The sequence below is a fragment of the Falco rusticolus genome, chromosome W (genome assembly GCF_015220075.1).
Source record: "Falco rusticolus isolate bFalRus1 chromosome W, bFalRus1.pri, whole genome shotgun sequence".
NCBI lineage: Eukaryota > Metazoa > Chordata > Aves > Falconiformes > Falconidae > Falco > Falco rusticolus.
In genome coordinates this window covers 725,846-753,761 of record NC_051209.1, presented here as the reverse complement: position 1 = coordinate 753,761, position 27,916 = coordinate 725,846, and the positions used below count along the sequence as shown (strand labels likewise).

At 42.5% G+C, this 27,916-nt stretch overlaps 1 long non-coding RNA gene across 1 annotated transcript; it reads right to left on the bottom strand.

Moving 5' to 3' along the window:
• Positions 1-354: 354 nt before the first annotated feature.
• On the bottom strand, positions 355-22,582 carry LOC119140789. The gene is made up of 3 exons (XR_005101715.1): positions 22,349-22,582; positions 6,821-6,826; positions 355-369 (listed from the first exon to the last, which is right to left on the bottom strand). It is a non-coding gene; the product is annotated as an uncharacterized LOC119140789 (long non-coding RNA).
• Positions 22,583-27,916: the final 5,334 nt, after the last annotated feature.

The following is a 27,916-nucleotide window of genomic DNA, read 5'->3' as shown; positions in this document are numbered from 1 at the left end:
CAACTAACCAGCGGGGAAAAAAAAAGGTTTTTTTCTTCCCCGACAATTAGCCTCCAAGCTCTTATACTGCAGCACCAGGAACTTTAAACTGTGAGTAAAATACTGCGGAGCTTTCCTTACATTTGTTGTGCTTTCATTTTATAGAGCTGACCTTGCTGCTTCGAAATGCGCTTGTTCTCCACAAAGCCAGCAAATACCACTCGCTTTTCTCAAAGTAAATCCCATGTTTAGGAAGGGCAGTTTCATTAAATACTCACCTATATTTGTTGTAAGTTATTCTTGCTTCATAAAAACAAATGCTTGAAGATAATCCCAGTTAGGAAAGGAGGACTAAACTTCCTCAGGGAATGGTAAATTCCCCTTCTCTTCCTCCCATGGCTTCTTGGTTGGAACAAACCCTTCTTTAAATGTCTGTCAAACTTGGCACACAATCCCAGCTGGGAAGGGAAGGGCACTCCCATCTCTACCTTCAGCTAGCCCATAAAAACTCCTCAGAAAACCCTGAGAATCTTATTCAGAACCGCACATGCGAATCCAGCAGAACAGATCAGATGCCCATGTCAACCCCAGACTCTCTGAGGGGTGAAAGGACCTCCACTGAAAAGATTATCAAAGCCCCGGAGCAGGCTGTCCAGAGAACCAATGGATCTCCACCACTGGTTAACAAATACCTCACAGGCATGGTTTAGGTCTAGCTCATCTCACCTTGGGTCAAGGGCATGTATTAAATGACTTCCTAGGGTTCCTTCCAGCCCTATTTGCTGTATTTCTATAACTTCACGTAGGAAAGAGAGACAAGACAGCATCCAGGGAGGTATCAACCTGGGCAGACACACAGCCAGCAGCATCAGACGGGCACAGCAGCTGTTTTACAGACTTGCTGGTACCTCCTGACTTCGTGCCACTTCATGCGAGATTAATGCCATGTGAATGCAGCTCAAGTCCCCAGCTGGGATTTCCTACAACCTACTGCTGATGCTTTGCTGGCAGCAAGAGCAACAAGCTTTCAGTTTACTGTTGGAGGTCAAGGTAAAGTGATTTCAATTAGAAGAGGATCACGTAGGTCTCAATCCAATGCAGGCAGGTTGTGTAACACTGGCAGCGTGAAGAGGAGAGTCACTTATTCATTTCTTAGCTGCATGGTTGGGGATTTAATTTTCCCTCTCTGTTTTTACAGTCTTCTCCGTCCCTTTTACCATTCAAAGGGTAATGCAAAAATGTGCTGGAGTTCTTTGGTTCCTTTGCTTTCATCAGGCAGTTGTTTGCTTTGCCCCAGTCACCCCAGTAATTAGCGGTAATGAAGTTGAGGAGGAGGGAGGAAGCAAAGACAGAAAACAAATATTCAGCTGACCAGTTTCTTCCCCCTGTGGCATTTGCTTCGCTGTCACGCAGCTGAATTTTGAAACCCCGCGCATATTTACATGCCTCTAAGAGGAAGGGCATGTGTTTGTTGCCCTGTTCAAAACTGAGCACGTATTTACATGCTTTGCTGAATTGGGGCCATATACCCTTCTTTTTCCTTGACACCGAGGGCAACCCTTTGTTTCGGCTGGTCAAACAAAACAGAACACACACACACACAAAAAGGAGACCAGGGAAAGAAAATGTATTTATTAAATGGTTCTATAAATAAAAGAGCTGGGAAGATATAGGAGACTCTGATCTCTGAGGGGTGATGGCAAAGTGCTACTGATAAAGTGGCTGCGATTCAGATCAATAGCAAACAAGACAGGCAGGTGAATTTCCCCTTTGATCTTCATTCCCCGCGCAGCCCGAGTCAGTCTGACTGTGCCACACAAATTACTGCTTTGTGCAGGGGAAAAGCAGTTTACTCGGCTTTTTGCTTATTGCACTGCTGGATTGGATGGCAAATGATAAGTGTTGCTTTTTATCATTTCAAAAAGCCACTGGAAAATGGTGACTCCAGCACTTCAACTTGATGCATCAACTTTTTTTGTGTCAGCAGAGTATTATAGGGTTGATACATAGATCAGTGCTAAATGGTCTTAATAAAAAAAGGTTAAATCTGGAAGAAGGAAATAAAGCTCAGGGCAGGGTTCATCTATAAAGCTATAAATATACAGTAGGGAAATTTCAGGGGGCAAAATAGCCATGATACGAGATGATGCTTTGCAAGCCAGAACCGTGCTTTTGGCCTCAAAAGCTGCATTGTAACTTGCTCTGTCCTACTACTGACTTAGGGAAACCCACATCAGCTTTGTGCCTTATTTTCTCCAGCAAGCAAGCAGATAGGGCTGTGAAGAGCTTTGCTAACTTAGCAAAGGAGGTAATTTGTGACCCCTAGTGCCTGGAAGTCGGCAGTGCAGATGGACACCTTGGCTACATGAAAGCGAGCTCAAGGTAGATTCCCTGCTGGAAGCCACTTTGCTGAAGCTCTGGGAAGTTACATAGAAGAGGTTTGAAATGATCAAGAAGAATGGGTGATAGCATCCCCATAAAGAGCTAGTGAGTGGGTTTTGCCTTCAGCTTTTCCCCTCAGTGACAAGAGCAGGAGGTGCACTTAGCAGGTCTGGCCTTACTTCATGCTGGCAGGTTCCCTACAGGAACCAAATGATACATCAGATGGCAGACTGCATGCAGCATATGCAAGGCTGGATGCCCACTTGAGCCTGGGCAGGGAGTTCGTTGGGGAGATGCCAAGACAGGACAGTGGCAGTGTGGGTCAGCAGGTACTGCCCAGAGGTTTGCCTTTTCTGTAGGACTAACTGGGGGAGCACTCACCTCAGACAACAAAGCCATTAGGGATGGGAAGAGGGTTACGAGTGATATGGACCACCTTCCGTATCGTAAATCCATCCCTGCGGTCCACAGAACAAGGCAAGCCTCACTGGGTATTTATTATTATTATTCCTTGGATCTAGTGGATGGGGCCTCTTCCACAGGGCAAAGCTGTTAAACCATAAAATACCGGCTTCCCATATGTTCTCCTTTTTATCACAACAGCCCAGTCTGTTGCAGGCAGAACTTCCCTCTGACAGGACTGAGAAGTTCTTTAAAAATAAATAATGATCTTGAAGCTTCTATGCCCTCTATTGCTGTTCAACTTCCCAACCAGCTGTTTTAATTGTTTTAAAATTAAGTGTACACCATGGAGGTCTGTGGGTAGTTGAAACTTGGAATGTGCTTTTGACTGGGGTTAATGAGTCAGTGATATCAAGTCAGACATATGCCATCCTACGGGTTCCTGAGTAATCACGGGACAATCTCCCACTTGGTTTCACATCATTTTCGAGCTGGTTGTGCCTTCTTTCCTTTTTAAATCCCAGGTATCCCAGGGACCCTTGCAGGTCTGTGGGTAGCTTTTCAGTAGAGGAACAAGTATGATTAAAGGAAAACAAACCACATTTCCCAGATATTGTGTGCTGGACATGAACACAGCTGCCATTCATTCCTCATGAAATCATGAGTCTTTAATACCAATCCTTTTCTTCTTGTATTGCCTGCATTCGCATCTAGTAGCCATGGCAGCTGGGCTTTTTCTCCTCTGTGTTCCTCAGAGTTTCATACCAATTACATTTTTAAGCAAGAGACCAAGCAGATCACTAGAAGCGACCTCCCATTAACAGCAATAAAGAGAGCAGCAAACTTCACGGGGATCAAATCCAGCCAGAGAACTGGCAAAAGGATAGACTCGACTTTTCCTTCCTGGGGTGCACAATCCCACCTTGCAGGATAAAATCCAGATGTAACTAAAGTAGCCCCAAACCCTGGCAGGGAATGCTGCAGCCCCTACGTTCCCATGTGCCCCATGGACTATCTGGACAAATTATCTTGTTCCACATGAACTTTTCCAGGGATTTCTAAGTCACTTTGCTGAGTTGATGGGAAGAGAAATTCAAATGGTGAATCAAGCACAACCCAGATCTTCAAAGAACTGGCAACAACAGCTACAAGAGTTTCCCTACCTGAGATAACATGAAACTGGGGGCTGTAGTCATTGCTGCTGGAGATGTACAAGGGCTGAGGACATCAACCCACTTAGCTTTACCCTTTGCAGTGTCCAGGAATCAGTCGGAGAGCAGAGTCCCTTTGTCCTTAGTTTAAACACAGGCTCCTCCAAAGGTATCTTAGACTTTGGCTGGGCTGGAGGAAACCAGGGGATGGACCCATCTTTGTCCACGGCCAGCTGAGGAATCATGGTGTCACTCAGCTCCTTGCTGGAGATCCTCAATTAGGTGTTGAAAATATGGTGGGGTAATGCCAGGCCATTGTACCAGTGCATGTGGACAAGGAAGAAGTCCTCGAGCAGTTCAGAGAGCCCCAAACGGTAGTGGGAGATTGAAGAGGGTCCCCCGTGGAGAGTCAGCCAAGTCACAACAATCACACCAATATGGCTACATGCCGTGCTCACTTTATTAAACAAACAGGTCATATTTATAACTTAAACCGACCGCTCACACGACTCTACACACAGGTGATTGGATAAAAGTTACTGGCCACGCAGGCGTCCGTGTCGCTAATTGGTGAGCATGCTGCAGGCGCCTGATCAGAGTGTGCCGATGAGAGTGTGTTGATTCCGCGGTTCCCAGGGCTTGCTCTGCACCTGGCTTCTTGTTTGTGCATAGCTTGTCTTCTTTCTCCCACTGTTTGTTCCAAGGAAAATTTAAAGTTGCTCTGCAGCTTCAACTAACAGGCCTGGGTTGTCCAACCCGGACAATGGTAACATATGTCCTTGGTCCTTTAAAAATCCCTCTACATATCCCCCTTTTTTTTTTTGCACAAGCCAGGTCTGTTTCACAATAGATGTTAAACCTTTCTTCAAACAAGAAAATAAACAGCTAAAAATTAAAAACATTACAATGATTATAACAAAGCGTATTCCTTCCATCAATAACGTCTTTAACCAACCTGTTATCCCCAATACTCTCAACCATTCATCGAAGGGATTATCATCAGCAAGAATATGCTTCATGTTTCCCTGCAGTTGTGACAACTTCTTGTGCATCGATATGGAATGATCGGAAAGATTCATACAACACATCCCTTCAAATCCTCACAACCGTGTCCATGTGCTAATAGCAAAAAATCTATTGCAGCTCTATTTTGTAACGTAGCATGCCTAACACTATCTACATCAAGCAATAGCGAACTTAAAATCTGTGACGTAAGATTAAATTGTTTCTCTCCCCAGCACGCTAACCTTCGGATATTCTTAGCATTTAATGCTGCCATTGCCCCTGGCATAAATATGGAGGCTAGGACATTTGCTGTTACGGAATGTAGATCGACTCGGTCATTACACGTTTCATCAAAGGTGCGCAGTGCCCTCCGTGATCTATGAGATTGTTGAGTCATTTTCAATAAGTCTTTCATATGTGGAGCAAAGTCAAACGCCCTAAATAACATGGTCCACTGACAGGATACAAAGGAATCCCTGGCCACGTTCTGTCCCCACATATCAAAAAGACTCCCGGTGGCAACTGATAACCCCCTGATACATCTATATGGAAACCCCCAGTTTTCAATTCACCCCAAATAGGTGAACCGGTTAGATTTTGAAACCATGTATAAAACCCCCGTTCACCTTGACGTGTTAGCAATAACTACCACGGGTCACCAAACCAAATTACTCCAGTGCCATTCACGGGTTGAAGTGGTGCTGACATGTGGGTACAGTCTGCCATATCAGTTGCAGTTACATTAACATATTCAACAGGTACAACGCTAGCCAATAGGTCTAACTCCTGCAAAGGTAAATGATGTGGCTGATTTAAATTCTCAGTAACCGTCTTCTGCCACGCTGCATTACGCATAGAAGGCCAAACAAATTGCCCATTTGGACTCATACATGTACCATTCTGATTGGAAGTCAGATCCACTGTTTTAACATTCCAAAAAACATCAAAATTTATTTCATTCTCTTGCAGGGGAATACCAATTAAACAAGTTCTAAAGGGGTTGTCTGCCTGTTGCAGACTTAAACAAGTCTGTTATTCCCGTGATATTTGCCCATGTGACCCATATGTTTGTCCGAGGAAGATGTCAAAAATACTTTGGCCAATGGGTAAAAAATTCAAGACCGTAATCCAAGTCCACCACTAAAACCTGTTTACTCCCACAGTTTCCAAAATTATTTTTTTTTATTTTTTTTTACATTCCACCCCACAAATCTGTGGTGCTTTCACAGATTCTGATGATGTGTACTGTCTCCAATCAGCATGGTATTACACTAGTCGTATGCTTTCTCTTGCTTCATGCCCGGTTACTAATCAAACACATACACTCTTTGCACCGTTTACATTTAATCTTTGGCTTACAGAACCGTTTTACCCCACATAGCATACATTGGCATATTACCCGCGGGTTACATCCCTTACAACATAGACAGTTTATTCCATCTGCTCGCTCTGAATCTTCTCTTCTGTCTTCTGATCTTGACATACAGGTCGCACAAACTTGCTAGGGACCCATATAGGTCCTTTATCTGTGGAGATACAAAAATAACCTCTACCGATAAATAACACTGGATTAGGTCCTTCCCATACACCTGAAGCCATATTTTTATACAGAACATTCAGACCAGGAACTGTAGTTGTTTGGTTCCCTCGCACTGTTTGGTGATGTATAACAACAGGGGGTCCCTCTCTATCCTCCATAAGGGAGAGATAGTTTAAGGTAAACAACACCTTAGTCAACCGTTTAGTTCCATCTATGTCCCGCGATACTTTCTGTCTCTGAAGATAATCCTTCAGGGTATGGTTTGCCCTTTCAACAACTGCTTGCCCCGTTGGGGAATGAGGAATCCCTTTGACGTGTTTAATTCCCCAAGTTGTCATAAACCTAGCAACTCGTTGACTACTATACGCTGGACCATTGTCTGTCTTTATTTCTACAGGTACTCCCATGACAGCAAAACAGGACATTAAGTGTCTCTCCACATGGAATGCCTTTTCACCGGTTTGTGCAGTGGCCCATAAAAAATGAGAATAGGTGTCAATGGTGACATGAACATACTTAAGCTTCCCAAAGTCAGGTACATGTGTTACATCCATTTGCCAAACCTGAAGTGTCTTCAGACCTTTTGGGTTAGTGCCCACCCCTAAACCAGGTCCATGATGACTACACTGAGGACAGGAGCGGACAATACCCTTTGCATCTGCTATGGGTATTTGATACTGCCGATGTAAAGACTTTGCATTCTGATGAAACATCTCGTGGCTGTTACGAGCTTCTTCAAACTTTTTTTTGGAGGAGTTATTGCCAGACAGCTGACTGCTTCATCAGCTCTAGCATTACCTTCGCCCAAACCAATGGTCTACTGATGACTTCTAATATGCATAATACAAAATTCATGTTTTCTCTGTCGAAGAGTACTACGCAGTTGTATAAACATTTCACCAAGATGTTGATTCTTTGTCTCTCTCAACAAGGCATCTTCAATGCGCTGTACTACACCAACTACGTACAATGAGTCTGATGCTATGTTTACAGGTGTATTGTTCCATCTTCCCAATGCCCAACACACTGCTTTCAGTTCTAAGGTTTGAAGGTTGTCCCGTGGTTCACCAGTGATCACATGTTTCTGCCACTGATTATCGGATTGCCAAACACACACAGCCTTCTTCATCTTTCTTCCTGCATCTGTAAACACCGTTGGCCCTTCAACTGCCCTCCAGCTCCCTAATCGGACAACTTCCCTTTGGGTCCGATGCACGGAGACTTCCGCATTTAAGCGAACAGCATTTAAGCTAAACCGCATTGAAGCGAACCGCATCTAAGCGAATAAATGGGTCCCTGTTTGGGCACCAGATGAAGAGGGTCCCCCGTGGAGAGTCAGCCGAGTCACAACAATCACACCTATATGGCTCCATGCCGTGCTCACTTTATTAAACAAACAGCTCATATTTATAACTTAAACCGACCGCTCACACAACTTTACACACAGGTGATTGGATAAAAGTGTCTGGCCATATGGGCGTCCGTGTCGCTGATCGGTGAGCATGCTGCAGGCGCCTGATCAGAGTGTGCCGATGAGAGTGTGTTGATTCCGCGGTTCCCAGGACTTGCTCTGCACCTGGCTTCTTGTTTGTGCATAGCTTGTTTTCTTTCTCACCCTGCTTGTTCCAAGGACAATTTAAAGTTGCTCTGCAGCTTCAACTAACAGGCCTGGGTTGTCCAACCCGAACAATGGTAACATGTCCTCAGTCCTTTAAAAATTCCTCTACAGGAGATGGTATGGTGTGAGGCTGCAGATGGAGGGCTCCTGCGACAGGTTTTGACATGAGGGAAGAAGCTGTCATCATGTACATGGACCTCCCAGGGCTGAATTATACTGTGTGCCTCCTTACAGCAGCGATGAAGAAGATCTGGCCAATGTAGGGTTCATTCCCTGGCTTAGGCGAAGCCACTGAGCAGCGTGGACTGTGAGTACCGAAGTGATGCATTTATGGAGAAATATTGGATTACTTGAAACCTGTGGGGATTTTGCCATGGATGTCAGTAGGAGCATGGCTTCATTCTTGGTCTTTGCAATTCATGATCTCTATGTTAAGAATCAACTTGTGATGTTACCTCCTGGTGGTAGCATACAGGGAAATGGAGCCAGTGTTACTTGGCATGGTCCTAAAAAGGGGAGCTGATGCTGGAACTTAAAAATGTGTCAGTGAAAAGCTGATTTTTAATCAACATTTCTGAATATGCATATTACGGATAGAGTATTACATAAATGATACCTCAATTATATGATGTGCAGTGCCAGTCTGCATGAGTAAAAATGGAAGGAGCTTTTTATTCAGTTAAATTTTAATCAAATTCTACAGAGCAGCATTTCTATAGCCTATTTAAAATGTAAACAAAGACAGAATAGCTCCCTCTATATCTATACCCTCTTACTATTGTCACAAGGAAAGAACAAGTAAAAGCTCAAAGAAGCCCTTACAATCCCATTGACATTGGCCAGATGCAAGCTGTACAGATATTTTAACCTCACTAAATAACTGTTTGAAATGTCTTTGCCTTCTATTTTGGGGTTCTAAAGAGCCTGATGAAATGTTATCTGGAGAAAGTGGTCAGTCCCATTGTTTGGGAGAAATCTCCGTGGGTTCTTAATAGCAATTTTGAATACTAAGCAGTTGCCCTGGTGCCTGTTGTGAGATTCTCAAAAATCTGCTTCAAAGTGAAAGAGGCAAAAGAGAATGAATGGAATCAAATTGAGTTGTGACAAGGGACAGATGGGACCCACTCACTAATGTAACCTGGCCTATTCATGATATTCTCTTCCATGCAGAACAAGGTTCTAGTACTTGGAACTAAGATGGAAATGACATATAGTTCCCAAGATCTGCTTTACACTGATGTTTGGACTCTATGAGGGATTTGTTTAAATGGAAAATTTGAGTGGTTTAATTATTTTTTTATTATTTCTCTTTTCTGGTGAAACCTGGTAGGTCAAACTCAAAATTTGTCATAGGAATCGGGCTGCCCTTATTAATGGAAGTTTTCTTGGGTGTACTCAGAGGTGAAGTTATGAAGATGCTGTGTGACTTCGCAGTGTGGGAGGCACAGATATAAAAAGCAGTAAGCCTTTCAGACTGCACCCTGATGAAGGATGCTCGGATGCAGGATAGAACCAGGATCTGGAGCCGTGCTTCTGCTTTACTGCTAATTTCCTATGCCACCTGGGTAAGTCGTGACTGCAGTCACAACTTTCACTCCCTATTTCTCAAGGATAGAGAAAGCTTTGAAAGCTACAGTGGAAAGCTCGAGAGCTGTTTATTATATTCTTCTGAAAATTTTATGGTCTTTAATTGTCATAGCTCCTGAGCTCCAACAGTATTGGGTTAAGTAGTTTTCACAAAGAATTTAATTAAATTTCTGAACTTGTTGCCCCAGGATATTTTGGAGGCTAGAAGTTCAAATGGGTGTAAAGAGAGAGTAAATAAATTAATGGAGGGAAAGTACTTCTGTGGTTCCTGTATCAGTAGTCCAGATGCACTCTCAACTCCAGCAGTCACTTGACAGCTCCTTGCCAGAAGCTTGAAGGAGATGCCAAAGGAAGGAACTCTGGACTTCTTCCCTGAGCACCCATTAATGTCCACGGGCAGAGAGAAAATACAGAACTAACTGGGTTTCTTAATGCTGCCAGATAAGCCTTGGGCACATCTTCTGAAAATTGCCACTTCAAAAGTCAATAACTAGCAACGTTTGAAGTAACTGCAAACTGGATCTCGCCACGCTCTCTCCACCGCTTGTGTAATGTCAGACCCTCTGTTTATACACATAAAATAGATGTAAAAAAGGAAAAATCTGCTGACTGATCCTACTGACACAAAAGAACACTTCAACAGTCAGTAGCTGATCTGGTGTGTCTAAAATTATTGCTCTTTCCCAAGACACATGCTACTTGTTAGCTGATTGTTGCTGCTGGGCAAGTTGGCTTTTATTAACAGTGACAACCCTTGATGTCCAAAATTAAAATTTTCCCTTCTCATCTATGGTCTCTGAGAGTACAGTTGGTGGCTAGTAGTAAAATGGATGCCTTCAGCCAAAGTCTTGGTTTTCTGCCACATTACCCCTAAGCAAAGAGGCTTCAGAAAACATCAGCTTTGCCTGCTGCTGCCTGGCCTGCTGCACGCTTCCCAGCAGCCTTTATCCAGTTAAACACTGGTGGATCAAACCAGAAGGTGACCTGATGGCACTCAGGACTCTCTACACTTCCTGCTGCTACCATCAAAGTGAGGGGATACACCCAAAGAGAAAGATGCATGTAGTTGCTGAGTGTACGATATAATTTTAAGCTGTGTCCAGACCCATACTTTTATATAAAACCCAATTAAAACATTAAAATAGATAATCCTAACAGTGGTGCTTGATATGCAAGAACTTTTACATCCAGATCCCATTTTCCCAGTGGAGTGGAAAGAGACGGCTTTTCACTGGGGTCCTCTGGACTCACCTCTGCAGCTTGGATTCACCTAGGCTAAGAAGCAGCAATGAGTTCCTGAGGTCTGGAGAGCACATGGAGTGTGAAGGATCCACCAGGAAGCATCGGGAAGTCTGCCCATCCCCACGGGAGGTCTGTGCCCCCGCAGCCCCTGCGGTGGGTGGTGGGATTGTCCTGGCAGATCCCGGGCAGGTACACCATGCTCCACCTGGCGCTTAGAGATGGCACTGAAAGTTATTCCTGACACTCATAGAAAAGCCAAAAGACTTGGCAAATCTGTGGAAAATAAGTATCAGAGCACCAGCAGGCTTCATCAGGACAGCCGTTCAGCAGCTAGCTGGGGCTAAAACAGGGTCTGGGAATTGAACAGAAGAGGATTTAACATCAACTAGAATTGCAGAATGTCTCCTTGTCAGCCATGCATGGTTTGCCATGCTCTGTCACCCTTGGGTCTCATATTTATGCAGAGAAATCAAGCTGCTGGCTGCTGTTGGATGGCTGTAGAAGAGAAAATTTCAATTTCAAACAGTCTGATTTTTCTATTTCCTGATGACCCTCCCAGAGAAAAAAAACAACCAACAAACAAACAAAAAATGCACACACAACGTATTGCATTTAATCAAAGTTATGCAGTAGAGAGTGGGTTGGTTTGTTTGCTTCATTTCATACTTCCATATTCCACCCATGGAGAAATCTTGCTGGTAGGGAGGATAAACAAACAAACAACCCAAACACTGGGCCTCTAGGAGACGTTGTTATTTATTTCCACAATTAGTCGTCGAGTTCTGGTGCTGTGCCCAGAGAACTCCTCTCATTTTTCAGCGTGTCATTCTGTGCACAATATGCTTTTAGGAATTGAGGATTAAGGCGGCTGATTGTGGGTGGTTTATGAAACTTTTTATGGGAAGCCATATAGCCAAACCTTTAGAGAATCAGACCATCATTTTAATGGGCTTATGTTGTGTACAAGACTGTTCAGTAAGATTTTCACACAGTACAGAGCATCTTGATAAAGAACTTAGATTAATCAGGGATGCTGTTGCCAGTTGATGCTGTGGGTTGTTTTCTGAATTAGCAACAAGCACTTAGCAGTGCTGAGAACAGCCTGGGGACAGCTGCTTTCCTCCTTAAAGATGCTGAAATGGTTGTATTCCAGCAGGGAAACATCTACAGAGCTATTTGTGAAATAAACTCAATATAGACTCTCTATATAGAGTTACAGTGGAGAAAGGCAACTCTGCTGATCAGAGATAATCTCTCTGAAGTCCGGTGCCAACAGGACACTTGGCAGGACAGCACCAGGAAGAGGTCACCACAGTCACAAAATCTGTTTACATTATATTTACCCATATAAAAACCACATATATATGTGTACTAGCAGGAAAATATTTCAGACAGTGCAGTCACCTCCTGAAAACTGCAGGCACTCAGCACCTCCCAGGGTTCAGTCAAATTCTTCAGCTGTTACGGAAGGATGAGTATTTAAGGCATGGATCTACAGCATAACATTCAGATTTACCAGAAATGTCATCCTCTGCCAGGGTTGTTAAAGGTATTGATTAATTGCCTATTGTTAAGGTTATTGATTGATGAAGCTGCAATATAAATACTGACACCATCAGTTGCTCCATACAGATTTTAACCTGAGCACTCACATGTTTTATCTCATTTTGCATCTGTAAATCAAGGGAGCTTCATGGCAAATTCCCACTGTGCCCTCGCCCCCGATTGCTGATTCCTCTTTCAGACATAAGACCCCTTTCAGCATCATTTTGCAATAAGAAATTCACAAGGAAGCCTCATCTCTGTACTGTGCTGCAAGCACTGGGACCATCCTGACGTCCAGTTTCCCTTCTGGATAGTATTGGAGCTTTTTGAAGATCAGCTTTTAATGCGTAACCAGCAAATCATCCTCCACCTTTCAGGATGAGCAAAGGTAAACGAGGAGTCATATCCACAGGATGAACAAAGAAGCCAATTTTCTGGATGTTGCTGAGCCTTCAAATGCACCTACGACCTGAAGACCTGATGAACCCTGCTATAAATCCTATAAAAAAATTTAATAATTGTTATTGAGTGCTACCTACTTTCAACAACTTTATTGATACATTTGAAGGGAATCCTGAAAAACCTTTCCCAAAGCCTTTAAGGTCAATCCACCATTGTCATTACCAAAGTGTTGTAAGACACTCCATGTTGATTAACTGCCATCATATTTAATTAGTGCTCAAGTGGCACTTCATCCTGCTTATTGTCAGAAATCCCTTTATCTTGCTATTTGCATTGCAGAGTTTTTAATTAGGATATGTGTAGGGAATCTCTTAATGATCTCATGTCTGAATAACCATCCAGGCTGTGCAGAGGGTTGCTCAGTTGTCTCTGTATCTCCAGAGGGTGCTTAGCCATCATGGGAGAAGAGAAACCTGGATGTCCTCATCTGAGGCATGGGAAGTTTGAGGATGCTTGGAGACCAGCTCAACTTGTCAAAGTGGGATACATCCAACAGTTTGGGCACTACTGCCCAAGGCTTCACCATTTTCCTACTGTTTGACCCAAAACTTCCCCAGGTGCAACTTGTTTCCCCATTCATCATTTCCAACAACAGTTTGTAATAACCTTTCAAGTAGCCTTAATCTTCAGTTTGATTTCCCCTTTAAATTCCTCTTTGCTGGACCAAATAAGCTCATTTGCCCAAGCCCTGCTTGCAGCCGTGTGCCTTGGGCTGACCATCTTGGGAACCTTCCAGTGAACCAATTTCTCAACATTCATCTTGAAGTTAACTGCAGAAACCTTAGAAAGGGTAAGGGGTGGTTACAGAGAGAAGGTGAATGAAAAATATTATAGGAAGGTGATCTTCTATTATCCATAGGGGAGTCTTCATCTAGCCTTATCCACCTCTATGTCAGAAAATGTGGTTATTTAGATTCCTCCTCCGGTGTGTGAAGAGAGGAAACCTCACCCTCTTGGAGACCTGTTCCTCCCTTCACCTTAGACATCCTCTTCAAGGGGATGAAACATGCCCTAAACCAGCCTGCTTGCCATGACCCATGGTGGTAGCTATAATCCTCTTTCCTTTTCTTTTGACTTTACCTTTTCTTTACTTCCTGTCATTCTACCTATCGCACGCCGCTTTATGGGCAAACAATAAAGTTGTGCAGTTTGATCGAAGCATAACCCCTTGGCGTGGTTGCCTTGATTTTTTGCGCTTCAAGATCATGGTAAATGAACCATCACGAGTCCACTGAGTGGACCGTGACAGGGAGGGGGGAGCTTTAAATATCCAGGAAAATATTTTTTCTTTTATCTGGTCATGAGGTCGTTGCATTCCTTTTGGTATTGACAAAAAAAGCAAAAGAAACCCCTGTAACTGTTAAATATCCTAAATAAACTATCAAGTTTCCTCTCTGTGCTTCGAGTTTCATTGGCATAGAACAAGATCCTGCAGAGTGAGCCACGAAGGAGTTCACTGAGGAGGAAAATGAAAGGGTTCAATTTTTACATGTTCATTTTTCTTCTTCTTATATATGATAACAAGAATAGAGTATGGGCCCGTACAAATCAAACCAGGAGATTTCACCAATGCACTGTAGTCGTTTATATTTTATTTACAAACCAAAACGTGATTGGAGATGGACAGGAATCACAACACACCTAAAAGCAAAGCTCCTGCCCAAGGATTTTTACTCTTCGTGGAAGAGATTACTCTGCAAAACCAACTGTGGGGCTGGGACTTTCCAGAAAAGAAAGTGCAGAGGTATTATTGAGTTATTTTGGCCCTCAAACTTAAAAATTGTTCTGTGTCAGCCACGGGTCTGGGAGCATCCATAGCTTTTGTGGATTATTCTGGATTATTTCTTACTCCTTTTCCCTAGGTACAGTCTAATTTTTTCCCCACTACAAATCACAATCGCTTCACCCAAAGTCAGCGGTGACAGCCCCAACAAGCCCAACGTTCACTTGGCTTCTGCAGAGCATCTGGGCAGGTTTCAGCCCTTCTGGTTGAACAACGCCTAAATGAAATCAAATTAATGATCTGAGAATAGTAGGAAAGGCGCCATAATTGCCACCACCTCCAAGTTCCCTGGAATCTGCAGAGGTTTGCTGCCCACACTGTGCATCCACCCCACCTCGCTTGGCTGGTCACGTGCAGCTGCCTCCCTCCTGCACTGCTTCATCGCCCTGCTTTGTGCTCAGGCTGCATGATGCCACTGCAGGTCGTAAATTCACCAGACACCACACTTGTCTTTGGAGAAAGGGAGGAAAAAACCCACCAGCCACTCTCTGAGCTGCAGCCAGATGCACCTGGATGGATCCTGGAACACTTGCCCCAGACACCCGTTTTCCAGCTCCCTTGAATCCCCATCAGGGCTGATGAGCTGCTGTAACCAGGGCGCTTGTGGAGAATACAAATGCATCGTCGAGAAGTGGAGTGGATCCCAAGTAATTAAATGTATAAATTAATTCTCCCTTAAGATACATTCCTCTCCCATTATTAGGTTTGTCTCAGAGAAAATCCTTGGAGGATCTTCATAAAAGTACCACTACTTCAAATATTGTCTTTCTAAAGCTTTTCTTTCTTTTCTTTTTTTTTTTTTTTTTTTTTTTTTTAGGCTTGATGCCTGCAGCCTGCAATTAAAATAAGTGACATTAAGGTGTCTTTAAAATAGAGATCTATGGAAAATGAAAGAATTGTCTGTCAGACGGTGAAAAATGAAAAATAGCAGTCTCGGGTGTCTGAATGGATGAGTGGGGAAAATTCCTGTCCGTCCTAGTACCCAAAGGGATAAAACCCAATGATAGTTTCTCAACTGCTTAGCAGATAATGCATGTGCTGTTTTGATGCTAGTAATGTGGTTTTTACTTTTTTCTGTCTGGGAGGAACGAATCAAATATGAGAAGTGCTGGGACATGATTTTCAACCCATTGCCTTTGATTAAGTGCTTTAACATGTGAGTCCAGAGACTTACAATAATACTAATGGGGTATAAAGCACTAAAAACAGGACGGGCCTACTTTTGTCCAAATGCCATTATCCTGGAAAAAAAAGAACAGCAAATGTAATATGTCCACTGCTAACCTTTTTTTGACAGGAAATTTTCTCTCCTACGTGCACACCATAAATTATGCTGCGTTTTGCCAGAACCTTGAGCGATTGCTTAATTTCAAGGGAAGGAGGGTTTGCTAAGCTTGAACCACCCAACTCAGTGCAATATTTAGCTGTGAAAATACGGTGGTGTGAAGGCAAACATGGATGTGAATGGCAGGCTGGCTGGGCTGAAATCAAATTTCTTTTTACATTGAGTCTGGGGAATGGAGGGAAAGACCTGTCGATAAATATCAGGGTGAGTTGTTTGTTGTTCAGCGATTTTAAATACAGTGAAAAAGCTGCCTGGAAACACCAAACACCCATTTATCCAGAAAAAATAAGGGAGGTTGGAAACTTTGCCTAAGTTTGGTGTTTGGTTTTAAAAGATATGGAGGAGTCTCTGCCGGTGACAGGGAGAGCAGCCTGGCAGGATGCTTCAATGCAGCTCTTTGGGCCTGGTCCATGTCACTTCTAACTTTGTGCTACATTTTATTGCTCTCAGAAAGTTGCAGATTGTCCAACTGTTCTGTCATTTATTGTAAATGGTTGCAAAAAAGAAAAAAAAAAAAGGAAGAAGGGCAAAAAAAAATAATTCCATGACTCTATATAATGTAGTCCTTGGTGTAAATCAAACATTCCCTGTCATGTTGATAGCTTGTGTTAGTCTAATGTATTTTATATTACTCAAAAGCATTGAAACCCTGCAGCTTTCTTCATATAGGCCATTATGCGGTTATCATTAAATTGTCTTGCAAAGAACATTATCGGTAATCATAGCAGACACTAAAATCAAATGATCAGACTGGGACCTTTAACACCAAGAGGAACCATTAGAAGTTAATCAAATAAAAGGATGAGAATAATTATGTTAGGTTTAAGCATTAATATGCCAGAAGTTATATACTTTACTGACTATATATCTTTACTCCCAGCTTCCTGCCTCTCCTCCTGTTTGATGCTTTTTATATAATACTTTGGCACAGAATGTAAATGACAGTATTTTTGTGTGTCACAAATGGGGCTTTAGGGTTCAAATGAGGTTCATGTCTAAATGGCAGAAAAAGCAGCACTATGTAATGACAAAGATAAAAATAATAGCCGTGTGTGTGTGTGTATAGATAATATATATAAAAGTGCAAAGCTGAAAAAAAAAATTCATTGGTCAATGAAGCATAAAGTGGTGATAAAAATAGTTGCAACAGGCGGTGAAACCACATGGCTACTGCAGTGTTGCTTTGCTGTTTTTAGGTGAGGGTCTTTCTGCTGCTTGCCTTTCACTAAGCCACAAGAAATCCTCTGCATAGACAAAAATTGCTCCTGTTGTCCCTAACATTATTCTCTAGGGAAAAACCTCCATATCAAATTCTCTCTTGGTGTTTGTGTCAGCCTAGAAGTTGTAACAGTATTGAAGTCATAGAGAAAATACAGAAAAGGTGCTAAAGAGGTTGCCCTGGGAAAAGCAGGTTGATTTTGGTTACAGTGATGCCAAAATGGCACAGAATAACTGCTCAGAGACGAATTTTGTCTTTAAGCAGCAAAGGTATTTATTTTGTGCAACGTTGGGGAGCTAGCCGATTCGCACCGGACAAACTAGCTCCCAAGTTTTCACTGAAAAGTCAGGTATTTTATACAGTTTTCGTGAGAGGTTACAACATCTTTACATACATGTTCATTTGATTTGGACACCCAGTCATTCCATTCATAATAGGTGGGATCTAGGTGGAATAGACCTTTCCATTTTCTTTGTTCAACGATTTTCTGACTTGATGGTCTCCTTATCTCCTTCAGGTGCCCACCTTATCTTTTCTAATTATTCAGAGTACATTCCTTTCTCAACACAAACAGAGCATCACCCCAGAGCATTGTACCAAACTCATCCTGACTATTCTTTTTTGTAAGACCTTGTTCTGTTTCAACAGCAGCTGAAGCCAAAATTAGGATCCTTGTGAATTTTTGGCTGGGGAATGCTGATGAAACTGGTACTGAAGGAATAAGAGTGTAAACCTGTCACTTACGTTAGGGACCCAAGAGGTAGGGTTTCCCAACTCATTCCTTCGTTAACATGAGAAAGCAATTACAGTGCCGGGCTCCCTGTGTTTGGTACCTGTCCCTGCAGAGCCCAGGACCCTGGTGACAACACACGGTGCATCCTGGACAGATGAAAAATGAAACAGTGACACAAACCCAGAGGGAATCTGGAGTCTGGGATTTTCAACATGTCCATCTGACATGGAAATAAGGCCTCAGCCTTAAATCCTTCTACCTCTATTGAGGAGATTGAGGCACGGACTCCTGAATTTGACCAGAAGACCCTTTATTAGTCCAAAACCCACGCTTATATATGTGGATAACTGGCTAGCTGAAAAGGGTCACATAGACATAGTCCAGCTGGCTGGACAAAAATGCACATCGCTCTCAGCTTATCTGAAGTAAAGCAAAAATACACTATCCCTGGCTGTTCTTGTTACACAATAACAGGAAGATCGCGGTGGGAAAAGAATGTTGCAGGTGGGAACAGATAAGTACAGAAGAGAAACTAGGGGCGGGCTTGGTATTTAGGCAACTAACCAATAATGAGCTTAACTTTTGTAATATGTATGAGCTAATTATAACAAGGCATAAAAGGTGACTGTAAGGGACAATAAAGGAAGTCTGCTGATCACTCATATTGAGCGACTGTGTCTTCCCTCCGTCGCGACAAATGGCGCCCGAACAGGGACCCTAGAGAGGGCTGAACCTGCGAGCCACGGTTCGACGGAGATTCGGGTACCGGTCCTGAAAGCAGCGCAGGAGGCGGAAGGGCACAGTCCCCGCGCCCGGGAGCACCTACAGAGGGTCCCGCCGGCCACGCGTCGCTGAAGTCTCGCAAAGGCTGCAACAGCGCTGACGAAGGTATGGAGAGACAAGCGACGTACGATTCGCTCATATGCTTTTTAGAAAAGCGGAGCGTTCGGGACATAGATTGTAAAAAGGCATTACCCGGGTTATTAGCGTATGGGATAGCATCCGGGTCCCCCGCGGCAGCGGCGAGCGGCGGCGCGCAGCCCAGCAGGCCCCTTCCCGGCCGCGGTTTCTCTCCGAGGCGGCACCATCCCCCCCCTCCGATCGGCGCCATGGCGATGCAAGCGGCCAAGCGAGCTGACATCCAGCTGCCCCCAGAGGTCAATCGGACCCTTTATATTCGGAACCTGCCGTATGAAATCACAGCGGAGGAAATGTATGATATGTTTGGGAAATACGGACCTATTCGACAAATCAGAGTTGGAGACACTCCTGAAACAAGAGGAACAGCTTAAGCTTCTCAAGGAAAAATACGGAATTGATTACAAACCCACCAAAAAAAAAAAAAGGTGCTTCAGATGTCCCCTACAAGAAATGGGTTTCTGCCTTGAACTAGCAAACATCTCTGTGCTTAAAGAGAAGCCTTTTTGCCTTGACGGAGATAATTTATTCTGTATTTATGCTGTATTCTGAATGTGGAAATTGGTTGGGACTAGGAGGCTGGCTTAAAGGCATTTTGCAAACGGGATTATTATTTTTGATCATTATTGTAATAATAGTTTTTTGATCAAAACCAGCCAAAATTATTTGTAAGCATTAGGCATATCTGAAGAGAATGCCTTTATTTGAATCAGCAGTTAAGGTGTAGTTTAGTCTGAGGCTGTGGTTTTATCTGCTTCTGGTGAATTTTTGAAGTGATGAAATCAGAGATACAAGGTATACTAAGAGTTATGAGGTAATAAGGTAATAATCTAAGTAAGGGTGCTGTCTTTTATATCTACAAGTGCAATATGCTTTTATGTAGCAGAGAGAAACTTTAACAATACTGTTGCTTGAGCGAGATGTGCATGTGACAACTTGGGAAAAGGGATATCACAACTGGAGTGCAACAGTGTTTCTACGTCTGGCACAGTGAAATCTTTCAAGACCTGAGTTTAGACAGTCTAAAATAAATTGTTAGTATTCAGAAAACCCATCTTAAGCCTCTTTTGCTTACATAGTGTTATGGAAGTCAACTGCTATTGTAGAGAATTAATGATTTTTTAATACATATTAACAAATACTACTATTTTAACTTGAGGCAGTTGAGTGAGAAATACCCACGTGTAGCATTTGAGGGAATGTCAGCATAAATCGCACTTACAGTAAGACTGCATTTTTAATTACTGTACTCGTTAAGATTCGATGATGCCATAAGGCTAAGGCCTTTTATCACAGATCGGTTCTGAACTAAAAGGTGTGTGCACATGTAGATATGCACATTTGCGTTATTTTCCTTAATTGGCTACAAAATAATATAATTAGGTTGGGGACTAGATCTTGGGAATTTGTCTATTATACTTCTGTTTGTTAAGGAACGTGCATAACACACAGCACCCATGTAGGCTTGGCTTGTGGCACAGTTGTCAAATTTAGCATAGACATTCAGACAGATAAGCAACGTACTCTTCTTGTGTGTATCACCTACAAGCCATTATGGCTTAGTGTGTAAATCTGTATGTAACTATTGAAAAAAACACTTATGAATGTATATAGCTTAGAACTATTTTTTCCCCTTTGTTAATTCTTTGATATCAATGAGGCATTCTTCAGAAAATGTATGGACTGGTTGGTTGCATAAGGGCAGTTGTTATTCGGACAGAAAATTGTTAATGGTCAGGGATTTTCCACTAAAATATTTGCAAATATTCCTTGCTGCGGGCATTTCGGGCGAGCGGGAGTCAGATTCAAATACTCACAGAGTTCAAGATCTGATCCGTTTATTGTACAAACCAGGTAGACTTTTATAAGGCATTCTATAAGCGTGCAATAATGTGGTTGGCTATTTTACAAGCGTATAATAATATGATTGGTTAACAATTGTTTACTGGGAAGATTTCTGTTTCTGCTTGTTCTGGCACGTAGGCTCCTTTCTGCGGTTTCCCAGCTCCTCTTATCACGTCCCGTTGGCCTTGGTTTTGAGCAAACATCTGCAATTTGCTCCTTTTTCTTCATCCCACTGTTCTGGCCGTAACCTCGTCTTATTTCTTCAGTATTTTTCCACTTGCTTCAGAGTTCAGTATAATCATTCAATACAGCAAGAGCCCCAACACCTCCCCCTTTCTTTTTAAATACAGCATTAATACTGCGTTCCACACAGCTCTGAAAACATTGTAAAAGGCAAGGCACTAAAAGTAACAAAAGAATAACAAACAACAATATAGACAGACCTTGTTTCAATAAATCCCTCAACCACCCTCAATTCTTGTTGAGGTAAATAAATTGATACATTTAAACGGTAAATCAACTGTACATATTTTTAACAAGTGTAGTATTCCACCAGGTACAGTTATCACTAAAGCCAAAATTCGTGTCATTATACTTCTTATCTAACCAACCCCAATATGATTGATTTATAGCCGTATAGTTTACTCCCAAAGGCTCAAAAGCTAGTTCAAAGCAGAAACGCATTTCTTGTAGGTGACATCTGAAGCACTTTTTTTTCCTTTTTTTTTTTTTCTTTCTTTTTTTTTTCTTTCTCTTTTTTTTTTCTTTTTTCTTTCTTTTTTTTTTCTTTTTTTTTTCTTTCTCTCTTTTTTTTTCTTTTTTGTTTATTTTTTTTTGTTTTTTTGTTTTTTTTTTTTTTTTTTTTTTTTTTTTTTTTTTTTTTTATATTTTTTTTTTTTATTTTTTTTTTTCGTTTTTTTTTTTTTTTTTTTTTTTTTGGGGGGGGGGGTTGTAATCAAGTCCGTATTTTTCCTTGAGAAGCTTAAGCTGTTCCTCTTGTTTCAGGAGAGTTTCCAACTCTGATTTGTCGAATAGGTCCGTATTTCCCAAAAATATCATACATTTCCTCCGCTGTGATTTTATACGGCAGGTTCCGAATATAAAGGATCCGATTGACCTCTGGGGGCAGCCAGATGTTAGCTCGCTTGGCCGCTTGCATTGCCATGGCGCCGATCGGAGCGGGGGGGGTGGAGGGGGGGGGTGCAGCCTCGGAGAGAAACCGCGGCCGGGACGGGGCCTGCCGGGCCGCACGCCGCCGCTCGCCGCTTGTTCCTTTTCAGGACACCAGGGTGGTAATTGCGCGACCATACCCCGTACAGCTCGATACGTGCGAGCCAAAGTCTTTACCCCCTTAGTCCCAACTTGCACAGATTCCCATAAGTCCTCTCCTACTTTCTTCCATGTTTCATTATTATATACATCTTGCGTAGAAGCAAGGTAACCACGGCGGCGACTCCAACATAGCAGATCAACTACTGCCTGCCGTGAGACTGGCGTTTCAGTTTTTTCTGCCAGTTTCATCAAACTGTCTACGATTGCTTTTTCCACCACTGATGCAGTGATTCCCATCCTGCTTAAATTCCCTGACTCACCGGTCAGCCGTGCACGTTCCGCCTTTCTTCGGGCGCCCAGCTCTCACTCCGCTGGCAGCAGGATCCTCGCCGGCTCCGCAGCTCGTAACACGATCCTTAATGAATCCTCCTGACCTTTTAACCGATCCTGTCGACCCTCATCGGATCACGTCGGGGGTCACCAGATGCTGCGGGCATTTCGGGCGAGCGGGAGTCAGATTCAAATACTCACAGAGTTCAAGATCTGATCCGTTTATTGTACAAACCAGGTAGACTTTTATAAGGCATTCTATAAGCGTGCAATAATGTGGTTGGCTATTTTACAAGCGTATAATAATATGATTGGTTAACAATTGTTTACTGGGAAGATTTCTGTTTTCTGCTTGTTCTGGCATGTAGGCTCCTTTCTGCGGTTTCCCAGCTCCTCTTATCACGTCCCGTTGGCCTTGGTTTTGAGCAAACATCTGCAATTTGCTCCTTTTTCTTCATCCCACTGTTCTGGCCGTAACCTCGTCTTATTTCTTCAGTATTTTTCCACTTGCTTCAGAGTTCAGTATAATCATTCAATACAGCAAGAGCCCCAACAATTCCTAGTCAAACATCAGTTTGGTTTCTTTTTGGGTTTTGAGCTTGCATTAGTCCATGTTCAGAACTTTAAAATTACCTTTGAATTTTTTAAACTTTTTATATCACTGGAACAGAAAGAGCATCTAAATTAAAGCTTCAAGCTAACTTTATTTTTCAAGTATTTCAGGAATTATACTTCTGAACTGAGATTTTATAAGTTGGCTGTGTATTTTCCTGTGTTAAAACGCTGTTATTGAAAATGGTCAACCAAGCCTATGTCACCCAAAATAAAAACGGGGGAATTGTGGATAACTGGCTAGCTGAAAAAGTTCACATAGACATAGTCCAGCTGGCTGGACAAAAATGCACATCGCTCTCAGCTTATCTGAAGTAAAGCAAAAATACACTATCCTTGGCTGTTCTTGTTACACAATAACAGGAAGATCGCGGTGGGAAAAGAATGTTGCAGGTGGGAACAGATAAGTACAGAAGAGAAACTAGGGGCGGGCTTGGTATTTAGGCAACTAACCAATAATGAGCTTAACTTTTGTAATATGTATGAGCTAATTATAACAAGACATAAAAGATGACTGTAAGGGACAATAAAGGAAGTCTGCTGATCACTCATATTGAGTGACTGTGTCTTCCCTCCGTCGCAACATATATATCCTCGTTTGTTGTTCACGCACAACGTACTAAAATATCATTGGTTAATCAATACTGTTCACACACTTCTTGGCTACATATAATTGGTTAATTACTAAGTTACAAACACACTGAACTTGTTACATTTTTTTTTCTCTCTTCTTTCTTATCTCTGTGAGTTTCATGTTCTCAGCCAGCTGCCAACGTGGCATCGCGCATCCGCTCCAGCCTTGCTTCATAACCTGTTTGTTTTCCAGGCGTTCAGCCAACCTTATCTTTCTTTCTTCTTTAGCCTTCAAGGTCCTTCACAGGCATCACGGCCTCCAGCACCTGCCACAAAGTTCTCTACACTCTGTTAGGACATTTTGCTTTTTATCACCTTTCTCTTGGATATTGTTTTGTTGAGGATCATTAAGCTTGAAACCTAATTGGATTGGATGGTTGGTATTGGAGCCAGAGCACCACCTCACTCTTGAGGAGCTTCAAAGATAACTTTACTCATGTTTAATGAGTACAGAGTAAAGCCAAGTGACAGATACGGAGCTGGTTATGAAGCCTCTTGCACATGCTGAGATGGAAACCACCATCTGCCTGGCTGGCGTCGTGGGGGAGTATGGGCTTCCCAAGGGTCCATCTGCCTCCCATGCCTTCCACAGCCACAGCAGCAGCCGGGGGTCTATCCATGGGTCTGCAGAGTCTTAAAAAGACCAAAAACTTCCTTTTTCTATCAAGCAGGCATGAGCGAAGGGAATTCATCTTCCTTCTGGCCCAAGAACACCAGTGCCAGCTGGAAGGATGCCTTTCCAGAGGGATTTTCGGCCCATATTTCTACTTCATAGTTTTGACAGTTGGGTTACTGACCCCTTTTTTATTAGGACCGCTCATCAGTATTATGGTAAGGTGGTGACATGGGCCATTTACATGATAAAGGAGGTATTTGGGGGGTGGAGGGTGCGCAAATAGGAAACCTTGAGCTCTGCATGTACTGAGTACACCAAGAAGACCACAGTGCTCCATAGCTCTACAGGTATAATAAACCATCAGAGTATTTATTTCTTAATTTGATCTCTAATTTGGATGCCATATTTATTATTGGATGCCTCGTGGATGCCAGACCGCCATGCAAGACCATGCACATTAAATACTTTTAATATGGACTGGCTTCCCAAACCAGCAGCATGCCCAAAGCCATTTTGGGAATGGAAACCTGAAGAGGAGGAAGGGAACTGTTCAGTTAAATTATTTCTTGTTTATATTTTGTAGAAATGAAAAGCTTAGCAAAAATTAATTCAGTGTTACTCAAAATATTCTTGCTATAATGAAACATTTTCTTTATTCTTTTTAAACCTTTTCAAACACAAGCTATTAGGAAAATGTCAAAACTGAATTTACTTTTCAAACAAAACATTGATGTCTTTTATTCTAGATTTTTCAGCTAAACCAATTTTTTTGGTCTTAACCTGTTCTGCAAATTAAACACAGTTCAACCCAGACTGTTTTCCTAAAAAAGATATTTTTTTTCTAAGAAAATATTTAATATTTTATCTGCAGTTACTGCATCAGATAAAATACAAGAGCATTTACCATTTAAAATCCAGCAGATCTCTAAAAATAAGTTTTGGACCCCAAAATGGAACGTCTTGGCTGACCTGCCTTCATAGAGTGTGGAGGTAAAACATCTTATTTGAAAAGTCATGAAGGTCCTTACAGAATCCAACCTTCCAAAGGTTATGGGAGACAGTAGTTGATAGAGAAATATTGTGTAGTGAGGAACAAAAATCTGTGTATTGGGTGGAAAGTGTGCTCTGATTTCAGGTTTTCAGGTGGACAGTGGAAAAATTCAGAACAGGAATTTTAAATCCACTTTACTAGAAATAGGCAAAACCAAGCTAGACAGGACACTAGAAAACATCTTGCCAAAGCTTTTCATTTCCTCTAGATAACTTTTTTTTTTTTAATTATTCTTCTCTAACAACACAACAGATTTGTGAACGTAACCCCTCTCTTTACGAGACTGCTGATCTTTGCTATTCCTCAGGGAATCCCCTGAATTCCGCAAATGAATAAATAACTTAGTGAATATCACTTACAAGGTATAACTTGATGATGTTCACAACCAGCAATGCTTTCCCCATTTTATCCATCACAGACCCAGAAGCCCACAGGTGTCCAAGAGGATAAGTTGGGAGGGTTTTCTTTTTCCAAGGGGCTATAAGACAGTTTTCCATTGTACCTGGCAAACAGGCTATGCCAGCTGGATGGTTAGAGGCATGTTGATCAGGAAGAGGAAAGTGGATCTTCTCCTGCATCCAAGGGATTTTAGACTGGCTGGAGCTTTGTGGTGAAAATTTGAAGATGATGATGGAAAAACCACCATTGCAAGGGCTGGAGAAGTTTGCCCTAGCTGGAGAGCTCTGTTTCTCAGACAGGTGGGTGACTGGTGCCCTCACTGCTTCTTTTTCCCCTCATTTCCTTCCCTTTTTTCAGCAGATGACACAATTAAGCCAAGGGTGGTACTGAAGGTCCCTAGACAATCCCCTCCCGGAGCAAGGAGAGCAGGGCTGGAAGTACAGAGCCAGGTTTGAGCTCAGCCTGAGAAAACTTGGCTGATTAAATTATGAATTGATTTCTTCTGGTAAAATATCCTTCAAAATCAGCTTTCAGTTTTAAGGCAACTCTGGATTCCTTCCCCAACCCTATGACAGTTTAAAATGAAGGACATTTTAGGACACGTGGAGTCAATGTTATGTAAACAACATATGCGTTGTAGGTCTTGTTTACGCTTTGAGATATTTTTATAAAGAAATGCTCTTATTTTTGATTGGGAGTCTTACATCCATTACCCTGACCACAAGGCGAAGATCAATTTTCTGAAGGAAGGTTTCCCTTTCTTTCTTGCATATTTTTGAAGGCTCACACGACCTGCTGTTGATCTCCATGATTCTGCAGGCTCATGGACACAGTTGCAGGGCAAAGGTACCAGGATGGATGCAGGGATACAGGCACTGGGCATGCAGAGACACAGGCCCATCTATCCATCAGGCATGAAACTTCTGCTATAGGACAATCGCTTTGTTGCATCTTCAGTCCTGAAATGATGGTAAGGAAACAAGTGATGCTTCAAGGATCAACACCAAAAGCCTCCGATAAGTGACAACTCTGAAATGCAAAAAGCAGAGCCATTAGGCTTACACACACTATGTGTCTGGTACATACATCAACATGAATGATGCATTTTCTGCTTGGTCCACTGCCTTGAAATTGTCTTAGATCATACAGAATTAACCATCAAAGTCATATGGACACATACTACACCAGCTGTGCCAGCACATTATACCAACAGGACAGCAAAGCTTTCCCCATCAAATCTGCTGAGACAAGACTGCAACCAGCCATTCCTCCTAATATCTCATAATTTGATTTCATGACCTATTGTGTTGATTCAGAGATTTCAACCAAGTGCTGCACTGATTGAATTTTAATTGTAATATTAATTTAACAGTTGCCTCTTCCAGCTCTAGGAGTTAAGAAAGCTGGAGTAAATAAGCCCTGCAAAGTGCTAGCTGAAGTGTGGGAAAGCTTCAGGGGCTTGCCAGGTTTGGAAAAAACACATTATCTGACTCCATCCAAGTGGGCTACCAAGACCAGACAATTAAAATGCCAACGGCCAGCAGAGTTTGCCCATACCAGCAGCTCTGAGCTGTGGTTGCAGTAGGACTGCTTGGGCTACAAGCAAGGGTCCTGTGAGTTGGCAGAAAAGGTGACCATCTTCACATCCACCACTTGCTGCAACCTCAGCCTTGGGTGTCACCAGGGCTTGTGTCAATGGGGGACTAGATGGGCCATGGGACCAGCCAAGGGTTTCCATCAGCTTCACCCAGGGCTTCTTGAGAAGGCTTCAGGAAAGGGGGAATGATTGCCTCTCCCTGTGCATGAAGTTTCTAATGAGCTGAACTTGGCCTTCTCATTAGACCCTTCAAAATAACTTTACTGAGGGATAAAATCAAAGGGCCTTTCAAAAGTCCCAAAAAGTGAATCTACTGGAGGAAACAAACTCATTTCACTGCTTTTCACACAAAACCACAGCTGATTTCATTCCTTGCCAGCGTAAGCAGTTATTACTTCATTAAAGCATTCACTTCACTATGTGAAACATGGTGCTGTTACAGAGGAAACCATATGCAAAGTGACCTTCTTTTGGTCTGCATGTGGAGTGTATACCCCTCCTTTCCAAAACTTTCCCTGCTAGAAATAATTTAAAGGATTCTCAGCACTCAACAACTCATACCCAGCTCACTCATCCCTTTCTGCTGGATTTTATTGAACCACCTGGGATTATTTTAGGAAAGACGATTGCAATTTTTAGGAATTAATTGG